The sequence below is a fragment of the Phyllobates terribilis genome, unplaced genomic scaffold, assembly GCF_046119375.1.
Source record: "Phyllobates terribilis strain yellow unplaced genomic scaffold, ASM4611937v1 Scaffold_2__4_contigs__length_985480577, whole genome shotgun sequence".
Taxonomy (NCBI): Eukaryota; Metazoa; Chordata; class Amphibia; order Anura; family Dendrobatidae; genus Phyllobates; species Phyllobates terribilis.
The window spans coordinates 39,397,050-39,408,193 of record NW_027362762.1 but is presented as its reverse complement, the minus strand read 5'-3'; positions in this window follow the sequence as shown (position 1 = coordinate 39,408,193).

Here is an 11,144-nt window from a genome sequence, read left to right as displayed (position 1 = left end):
AAGTCCAGATAACCCCAAAAAGAACATTTGCAACATCTACCTTGCCAGCATCAGCAGGAGCTGCAAAACTACCAACCTGACCACCACCAGCATGCTCAGGCACATGACAGCAAAGCACCTGACACCAGGGTACAGAAACAGTGTCTGCGGGTACCACCACTGCCTGTTCCACTGTTGTGCGTGCACACCAATCCCCTGTTCATGGAGCAAGCAAAGATGCCTCCCGCCCTGCACCTGTTGTTGCACACTTGCAACCACCACCATCATCAACCACGTCCACGTCCTTGTCCCAGGGCAGCGTTCAGTTGTCCCTACCCCAGTCCTTTGAATGCAAGCTCAAATATGCAGCCAACCACCCACAGGCCACACTACTAAACTCCCACATTTCAAGAATGCTTACACTTGAAATGTTGCTTTTTAGGCTCGTCGAAACGGAATCTTTCTGCAACCCGATGGCGGCAGCTGTCCCTCAGTACTCAGTCCTCGGTCATCAGCCGCCACTATTTCTACTGGTGTGACATCCCCGCATTACACAAGCACGTGTCTCAGAACATTAGCCAAGCCCTCAACAATGCTGTTACTGGGAAGATCCACCTAAAAAATGTACACGTGGACAAGTACTTGTGGGCAGGGATGGTACATCTCGCTGACAACACACTGGGTCAATATAGTGGAAGCCGGGACCAAGTTGGACACTGGGATGGAACACGTCTTCCCGACTTCAAGTATTGTGCGCCCTCGATCAATCAGGGTTGCCCCCATAATCTACAGTTCCTGCACCTCCTCCTGCTCCTCCTCTTCAGCCTCCATCTCCAAAATGACCACATCAGTAGGAAGCTGGACGCATTGCAGCACTGCCTCGGCCAAGTGGCAACAGGCTGTGCTGAAGCTAATATGCTTAGGTGACAAACAGCACACTGCTGAAGAGTTGTGGACAGCTCTAAAAGAGCAGGCAGATATGTGGCTGTCACTGCTGAACCTACAGCCGGGCATAGTGGTGTGTGACAATGGCTGGAGCCTGGTGGCGACTCTGAAGCGAGGCGAGGTCACACATGCACCATGGCTGGCCCATGTGCTCAACCTAGTGGTTCAGCGGTTTCTCAAAACCTACCCGGATCTGCCTGATCTACTTGTCAAAGTACGCCACGTGTGTGCCTATTTTAGAAATTCAGCTACAGCTTCTGCCGCCCTTGCCATGCTTCAGTAGCGTTTGCAGCTTCCAGCTCACGGACTGGTGTGCAATGTCCCCACGCATTGGAACTCAATGTTGTACATGTTGGGAAGGATTTGTGAGCAGCACATGGTGGTTCTTTAGTACTAGCTTCAAAACGTCTGTTGGTATTCAGGTCAGTCTCCACACATAAGAGCTCAGGAGTGGGCATGGATGTCAGACATCTGTGCCGTCCTCTAAAACTTTGAGGGCTCCACCAAGATGATGAGTGGCGATGATGCAATAATTAGCGTCACCATCCCGCTTTTCTGTTTACTAAAACGCTCGCTGCTCACAATCAAAGAGGAGGCATTGCAGGCGGAGCACGATGAGATGGAGCAAGGAACCATACAGGGTGATTCCACACAGCCCAGCCTCATCTCATCCTAACAAGGATTGGGTGACAATGAGGAAGAGGAGGAGGAGGAAGAACAGGAGCTAGTTTCCTGCATTATAGACGGTACTATCCACACAACTGTTATACCGTCTGTCCAGCGTGGATGGCCTGAGGAGAGGGAGGAGGAGGATGAGGAGGAGAGCATGGTCAGTCTTCCTCTTGGTGAGGACATGGAAGTCTTGCCTGTTAGCAGTCTGGCACACATGGCTGAGTTTATGTTACGCTGCCTTTCCTGTGACCCTCGCAATGTCCAAATTTTGATGCTGTAGGAATTTTTTTTAGATGCCTACCTCTAACATTCTGTATGATATACAGTATGTTCATGTATACCCCCAGGGGTAAATATTTTTCAGCCCATGCACTTAGTGCATGGCCATTACCAGTATAGGAGAGCCACTCCTTAACACTGGTAACAATTTTTTGAATGATGACCTCCTCTACATCTCTTCAAAGGCGTATTGGAGTGGAGTGCGTCCAATTTTTTGCAGCCATTGCATTCACTGCATAGGCATTACCACTATAGAATACCCACTGCTTTATAATGGGAACATTTTTTTTTACTGAGGTCCTCCTCTATGTCTCTTCAAAGAGGTATTGGGATGCGTCCATATTTTTGGCTGCCCTTGCATTCACTGCATAGGCAATAACAGTATAGGAGACCCACTTCCTAATAATGGGATGTGAAGACTCGGGGTCTTCTGCGGGCATAATGCTACTCAGACAACACAGAGTGAAGGTAAAACAGTGTGGCAATACTTTATTGAACCACAAAGCGGACAATAAACACACAGAACAGTCCCAGCAAATACCCAAAATGGTACAACATTATACAGTCTCACCCTTCCTTCTCCGCCCGCCTGGGATAGAACAGCTGCGACTTTGGAGACTTCCAGGGCCGACTACCTCTACCAGTGGCCCCCTCTTCTGGCAGGACCCCACACAGAGGAGGAAGCGATAAGCTTAGGAAGCTAGCAGTCCATCGAGGTACAAGGCAAGGAGACCCAATGGTCCCACTCTGTCCTCTCCGACAGTTTCCATGAGGCTAGGCGACCGGTGGGTCCCTCCTGGCAGCTCCAAATGTCTCCATGGGTTCTAGGCGACCGGTGGGTCCCTCCTAGAAACCCCAAAACAACATATCCATGGGGTCAGGTGACTTCTTCGTCCTCTCCTGGACTCCCTAAAATGCATCTGACGCACCCCTGGGCCTGTGTCGCACAGCGTTGCGCATGCAGGAGCTTACCTGGAGCCGGATCTGTTGAGGGTTGTAGTCTCGTGGCGGTGACCCGGTCCGTGCCCAGGGAGTCAGACTAAGTGGCGTTGTATTAGCGGTAGATGTTGGACGACTACGCCACCCGTTGAATGCAGCGAAGGAGCTGCCGCTGCAGGGCAGACCGCTGAGGCCGGTGGTAGGATTGTGCAGCGTGATAGTATCACCCCCAACGGGAGGGGTATGGCCTCAGGGCAGCCGACGTGGATGATGGGGGTAGCAGGAATCACTCAGAGACGATGCAGTGTAGTTCAGGGTCTTTACTGGTGATAAAGATAGACCCTCCCGGAGTACTGGCTAGCGATCGGGGCCTGGTCAGTCCTTGAGCAGATGGGATCTCCCCTGGCCAGGCGGAGTTGTAGGCCTCCCAAACTGACTGTACTCTTCTGGCTACCTTGCTAGAGGCGGGTATAAGTAGCCCACGTCCCTGAGTGTACCGTGTGGTGCTCACCCGTATGGCTGGTGACTCGGGGCCTTCTAGTAGCTTCCGCTCCACGACGGCGGTGCTGGTCCCACGCGTGTGACCGTGCCTTCGGGTTTCTTGGCCGGAGGACCTGAAATCCCCTGCCGGTCGGTTTCTGCTGCTGGGTAGGAGTTAGTCCCCACAGCCTCGGACTCCGGGTCCGGTGATAGCTTCCCAGTCAGGGCGAGCTCTGCAGCTGCCAGCCCCTGACTCCTTATAGCACTGCTCCCACAGAGCTCCTGATGTTCTTTTCCTATATCTGCTTCTCTTCTCTGTCTCTACTTCTTCTCTACACACCAACCCTGCCTCAGCCCTAGGTTTATATAGGGGAAGTTCTTCCCCTCCCAGGACTGGGCAGGAGGTGTGGCATGCATAGGATCCCTGACCAAGAGACCTCCCACCTGCTCTCAGACATAACATTGCTGTTACTGTGGAAACCAGACCCCTGGGGTGCCACATTCCCCCCTAGTGAAATTTAGTACTCCGGGACTAAACATATTTTTAGAAAAACATAACAAGGTATAAACAATAATAATACAATAAGAAAAACACATAAAGATGGTTACGGCGTGTCCGCAACCGGGTGCAGTTTTGAAGAAAAGCAAGGTGTCCATTTCACCAAAACAGGGAGACGTAACCAGGTAGGGGTCTGTCCTGCCCCGAGTCCTTAACAGTCTTTAGTCCATTCCTAGGTTACGCTCCAACCAATTGTACAAGGATTCCCGGTAAATCCACCAAGGACTCCTAAAAATAACTAGAAACACATAATTATTTACAAATAACAGACAGGTGACCACAAATAAAACAATTTAAACACTTCAAATCCTCCAACGTGCGGGTAACTGGCCTCTAGTGGCCCTAGTGGACCTACGGAGCTGACTGTCTGGCCCTGAACTACAGGGTGTAGGAGCTGTCAAGGGTAAACTGGGCAGCTGTCTACGGGCTCTTTGGCTCACTAGGGGTACGGCAGGCTCACTATGAGCAGAGGGTTGATCCTCCTGTTCTGCTTGTGTGGAGTCTGCTGCCTCCTGGACCGGCTGCTCTTCCAGCTCTACCTGTTGCTCCGTAGGCACTTGGGATGCTGGTTGGAGGAACGTGAGGACGGGTACCACAACTGCACCATTGACTTGAGTCCAGGACCGAGGGAAGTCTCCGAGCACAGTACTAACCACATCTTCCCTTTCCTCTACGGGTCGAGGGTCTTCTTGCTCTCCTTCTGGGTTCCGTAGCTGTTCGGGACACTTCTTCAGGTGATCCCGGGATACAATGGCTGTGGTTTCCCCTCCGTCTTTACTGATGGTACAGACCTTTGGGTTGTCGTGGCTTGAGGGCAGTACAGTGTACGGGTCCTTCTCCCACTGGTCGTCCAACTTGTGGAGCCGTCTCTTCCTCTTCAAGACCTGCTCTCCGGGTACCAGGGGAACAGCGGGAGCATACTGGTTGTAAGTTTTCTCTTGTCTTTCCCTAGCGAGACAGAGACTTCGCTCCACGCTCTCCTGTACTTTCCGGTACTGCTGCTGCCTCTCTGTGTCCCAGTCTGCTTCCGGTGAAGTGTCCTCGGGTGTCAGGACTCCCATCTCCAGGTCAACAGGTAGCTTACCAGGCCTTGCCCTCATTAGGTAAGCCGGGGTACAGTTGGTGGAACCTACAGGGATGTAGTTGTATAGGTCCACCAGGTCGGGCAGCTTCTCAGGCCACAGACTGCGTTCTTCCAGGGGCAACGTTTTCAGAAGATCCATTACCACCTGGTTCATTTTCTCACAAAGTCCATTAGTTTGCGGATGATAGGGTGTCGTCCTTATCTTCCGGCAGCCATACAGATTGCAGAATTCCTGGAAGACCTCCGCTTCAAAGGCAGGTCCCTGGTCCGTCAGCACTTGGTCCGGGTACCCGTGTGGACGGCAGAAGTGCTGCTGGAAGGCTCTAGCTGCTGTTTGAGCTGTTAAGTCCTTAACGGGGACGACAACCAAGAACCGGGAGTAATGATCCACAATGGTTAACGCGTAGACGTAGCCACTTCTGCTTGGGGTCAGTTTTACATGATCCAAGGCTACCAGTTCTAACGGCGGCTTGGTGACGATGGACTGAAGGGGGGTCTTCTGGCTGGCACGGTCCTTCCTTCTTAGGTTGCACGGGCCACAGTCTCTGCACCACCTCTCGATGGCTCCCCTCATGCCTACCCAGTGGAACCGCCCGCGCAGCAGGAACTCCAGCTTCTTCCATCCGAAGTGTCCAGCCCCGTCGTGGTATGCCTCCATCACCATGGCTGCGTCTCTTCGTGGCACCACTACTTGCCAGATTAGTTCATGCGTCCGGGAGTTAACCATTCGGCGGCACAACTTCCCCTTGTAAAGGAACAGTCGACTCTTCTCAGCCCACAGTTGTTTGGCTTCCTCCGGAGCGTCTGGGTCAAGGCGAGCCTCTGGCCGAGTCAGCATCTCCTTCACCAGTCGGACGGCAGGGTCACTGTCTTGCGTTTCCTCCCAGTTGTAGTGAGGCAAGGGGTTAAACGTAGCGGCTTGCTTACTCCTTACCCGATGGGAATACTGGATAGTCCCATGACGGTGGAACGCGGGGAGTTCGACTTCTTCCAGTCCCTCTGGATCTTCTCCTACGTCCGGTAGGTTTGGCATCCTGGACAGGGCGTCCGCGTTGGTATTGGAGCGTCCTGCCCGGTATTTGATTGTGAACTCGTAGTTGGACAGACGGGCCATCCATCTCTGCTCTAGGGCACCGAGTCTTGCCGTGTCCAGGTGTGTCAACGGGTTGTTATCCGTGTACACGGTGAACCGGGAAGAAGCGAGGTAGTGCTTAAAGCGTTCGGTGACTGCCCACACTACTGCCAGGAACTCTAGCTTAAATGAGCTGTAATTCTCAGGGTTTCTTTCGGTGGGTCGCAGTTTTCGACTGGCGTAAGCGATTACTCGTTCTTTCCCCTGCTGGATCTGGGACAGTACGGCTCCTAGCCCGATGTTACTTGCGTCGGTGTAGAGGATAAAGGGCTGGCTGTAATCAGGGTACGCCAGGATTTCATCCCCCGTGAGGGCCATCTTCAGCTGGCGGAAGGACTCTTCTTCTAACTTCTCCCATTTGAAGGGCGGCTTCTGGTTCTTGGCCTTCCGGGACTGGCCCATCAGGAGGTCCTGCATAGGAGCTGCCTTTTTGGTGAAACCGGGGATGAATCTGCGGTAATAGCCTACCAACCCGAGGAACTGCCGCACTTCCTTTACACTGGAGGGACTTGGCCATTCCTTAATTGCGGTGATCTTATCAGGGTCGGGAGCCACTCCGTCAGCGCTCACCACGTGTCCCAGGTACTGCACCTTTGGTTTTAGGAGGTGACACTTGGAGGGTTTTACCTTTAGGCCGTAGTTTGCCAGAGCTTCGAACACTTCCGCCAGGTGTTTCAGGTGGTCCTCATAAGTCTTGGAATATACGATGACATCGTCCAGGTACAACAGGACCGTCTCGAAGTTTCTGTGGCCCAGACAGCACTCCATTAATCATTGAAAGGTTCCTGGTGCGTTACAGAGTCCGAACGGCATGCAGGTAAACTCGCTAAGTCCCATCGGGGTGGTGAATGCGGTCTTCTCCCGGTCCGCCTCTGCTACAGGAACCTGCCAGTACCCGCTAGTGAGATCCAAGGTAGAGAAGAAGTTAGCAGATCTTAAAGCAGCCAAAGACTCCTCTATCCTTGGTAAGGGGTACGCATCCTTGTGTGTGATACGGTTGATTTTCCGGTAATCTACACACATCCTCATGGTGTTGTCTTTCTTTTTGACTAAGACTAGTGGAGCTGCCCAGGGGCTACAGCTATCCCTGATCACCCCAGCCTCCTTCATGTCCCTAAGCATCCCCTTGGCGTGTTGGTAGTGTGCAGGGGGTACGGGTCGATACCTCTCTTTTATGGGAAGATGGTCTCCCGTAGGGATGTGGTGTTCTACCCCCTTGACTCGCCCAAAGTCTAACGGGTGTTTACTAAACACTCTCTCGTACTCTTGAACCACCCGATAGACTCCCTGTCTCTGGTGTGAGGGAGTGGAGTCAGTACCCAAATGTAGTTGCTGACACCAGTCCTCCATTGTTTCCTTAGAGCTGTTACTTTCCTCCGGGGAAGATGGAGGCAAGGGTTCTACGGACTGTATGGAATTTTGATTGATGGTATACAATTTGGCTAGCGTGGCATACCGGGGCAGGTACACTTCCCTCTTCCCGATATTTATTATGCGAACGGGCACCCTCCCATGGCGTACATTGACCACCCCCCGTGCTGTCAAAATGGTGGGCCTACTGTCTGAGTAAACTGGTTCTACCATTGCCTGGTAATCTCTACCTCTCAGACCAATAGCTGCCCGGCACCAAATCATCATTTCACTTTTTGGGGGCATGGCAATAGGGAAAGGGTCACACATTCTTACGCTACCAATCTCACCACCGGAGAGTTCTATCTGTTGCCGTCGCATCAGTGCCCGGATCTCTTTCTGGAGCACTCGCTGCTGGCCGGAGCTGGCGTTCTTGGCAACCTGCTGTAAAAGGAAAATCACCTCTGCAAGACAATTTTCAATTACATTAGTTCCTAGAGTTATCTTTGGGTGACTCTCGTGCTTGTCAATGTCTACAATGATCAGTCCCTGTGCCGCCAGTTCAACTCTACCGATTTTAATGGTCACCTCTTTAAATCCAATCTGTGGCACGGGCTGACCATTGCTGGCGATGATACTCAAATCATCGTCAGGGTAGCGGGTGATATCCGAGTCATTCCAGTACTGCTTGAAGAGCACGTATGGGATAGTGGTAACCTGTGACCCGGTGTCCAGTAGGGCACTCATAGGGATGCCATCCAGTACCACAGGCAAGACTGGACGTCCTCCCACATATTTGTCGCGCCAGTTCGATGGGCCTGATGATCTTTTTCCTGGGGTTTGGCCCTCTACCCCAGGTTGTGCCAGTTTAAAGGACAGTACCTTGCCATATGTCCGGGTTGATTGCAGCGGCGGCAGATGGGTTGTCCGTCCTCGTTGTATCGGTCGCTGGGTCTTCCTCTGGCCGGTGGGGTCCTCCTTGGTCGACGCCACGGGATGTCCTCCGGTCCGGATGCCAGCTGGATCTTCCCTGGAGTGGAAACCTGTAAAGACTGCACAGTTCAGGTTAGCGCGGCAACGCTTTTAGCTAGCTCTTGGACCTGATGGTGCAGGTCTGGAGCCGGGTCATTGTTCAAAGCTTGCGCATCAGCTCCCACAGGCCCTGCCGACAAGGGCGCCGCCTCCTGGTGGTAAGTGGTAGTGGGGCGTCTGTGGGTCACAACGCCACCTGGTGCCGGTTCTCGGAGCACCCGGATGGCTCTGTCCTTGAACTGTGCAAATCCCAGATGAGGGTCCTGTAAGGCCATTGCCCGCAACTGGGTTCGGTGGGCATTGCAATATAAACCCTCTATAAATTGTTCAGTCAACAGCCTGTCCTCGTCTCCCACGCCGTCAGGGTCGGTCTGCTTAATGGCTCTCAGGGCCTCTTGTAGGTTCAGGGCATAGTCCCTTATACTCTCGTGTGCTCGCTGCTTGCACCCGTAGAATCTAAGCTTGATCTCGGCTGAGGTGCGGGTATCAAAGGTGTCCCTCAGCCGGGTTAGTATCCCTGCAACAGTCCTCCCCCCAGGTGGCCAGGACTTTACCTCCCTTTGGGCTGCCCCGGTTAATTGGGCCACCAGGATGCTCACTTGTTGCTCTTCTGTGAGGGGATACACCTGGAAGAGGCTATCCAGCTTTTCTCTAAAGTCATGCAGGGTATGTGACTCCCCTGAGTACTGGGGTAGCCAGGCCGCTCCCGGGATATAGGGCATGGTGAAAGGCATGACTGCAGCAGCGGTGGCGCTGGCGGGGGTTGAGGCAGTGAAGCTCTCCTCCGTATCCGACATCTTCCTCCCCCCTAGTGGACCGTGGCCTACCTTGCGATGATCCTCTTCCGTAGGCCGCGGCTCCGCAGTGGATCGTCAGGGTTGAGGACCTTCCGTCGCGCTCCTGTGACGTCGGCGTCTGCTGGGCTCCTTCCAGGACCTTACGCAACGTCCGGACGTGAGGCGGGGCTTCAGTTCTCGCGCGCTTTCGGAGTCCACGCCCCTCTTCTTCCCGCGCGGCGTCTTCAAGATGGCGTCCAACGGCGGGAAAACTCCACGGATGGCGGGAAGAAGGCAGAAGATGGCGCCGGATGGCGGGAAACCTCCACGGATGGCGGGAATCTTCACCACTGGTAAGTTTGAACAGTCTTTTTCAGGCACGCAGTACCCGGTGGTTGCGGGCACGAGATCCTGCCGACTACGCCAAAAGTTGACGCACCCCTGGGCCTGTGTCGCACAGCGTTTCGCATGCAGGAGCTTACCCGGAGCCGGATCTGTTGAGGGTTGTAGTCTCGTGGCGGTGACCCGGTCCGTGCCCAGGGAGTCAGACTAAGTGGCGTTGTATTAGCGGTAGATGTTGGACGACTACGCCACCCGTTGAATGCAGCGAAGGAGCTGCCGCTGCAGGGCAGACCGCTGAGGCCGGTGGTAGGATTGTGCAGCGTGATAGTATCACCCCCAACGGGAGGGGTATGGCCTCAGGGCAGCCGACGTGGATGATGGGGGTAGCAGGAATCACTCAGAGACGATGCGGTGTAGTTCAGGGTCTTTACTGGTGATAAAGATAGACCCTCCCGGAGTACTGGCTAGCGATCGGGGCCTGGTCAGTCCTTGAGCAGATGGGATCTCCCCTGGCCAGGCGTAGTTGTAGGCCTCCCAAACTGACTGTACTCTTCTGGCTACCTTGCTAGAGGCGGGTATAAGTAGCCCACGTCCCTGAGTGTACCGTGTGGTGCTCACCCGTATGGCCGGTGACTCGGGGCCTTCTAGTAGCTTCCGCTCCACGACGGCGGTGCTGGTCCCACGCGTGTGACCGTGCCTTCGGGTTTCTTGGCCGGAGGACCTGAAATCCCCTGCCGGTCGGTTTCTGCTGCTGGGTAGGAGTTAGTCCCCACAGCCTCGGACTCCGGGTCCGGTGATAGCTTCCCAGTCAGGGCGAGCTCTGCAGCTGCCAGCCCCTGACTCCTTATAGCACTGCTCCCACAGAGCTCCTGATGTTCTTTTCCTATATCTGCTTCTCTTCTCTGTCTCTACTTCTTCTCTACACACCAACCCTGCCTCAGCCCTAGGTTTATATAGGGGAAGTTCTTCCCCTCCCAGGACTGGGCAGGAGGTGTGGCATGCATAGGATCCCTGACCAAGAGACCTCCCACCTGCTCTCAGACATAACATTGCTGTTACTGTGGAAACCAGACCCCTGGGGTGCCACACATCCATGTCTCTCTGATGGTTAATGAAGCAGATCCGAATCTTTCCAGTCAGGGACGGTAACCTTAGACTAGAATCATGTAGAATACAAATCTGTGTCTCTTTGGATGCCATGCAATCCATCTACAGGGTGGGCCATTTATAATGATACACCTAAATAAAATGGGAATGGTTGGTGATATCAACTTCCTGTTTGTGGCACATTAGTATATGGGAGGGGGAAAACTTTTCCAGATGGGTGGTGACCATGGCGGCCATTTTGAAGTCCGCCATTTTGGATCCAACTTTATTTTTTTCAATGGGAAGAGGGTCATGTGATACATCAAACTTATTGAGAATTTGATAAGAAAACCAATGGTGTGCTTGGTTTTAACGTAACTTTATTCTTTCATGAGTTATTTACAAGTTTATGACCACTTATAAAATGTGTTCAAAGTGCTGCCCATTGTGTTGGATTGTCAATGCAACCCTCTTCTCCCACTCTTGACA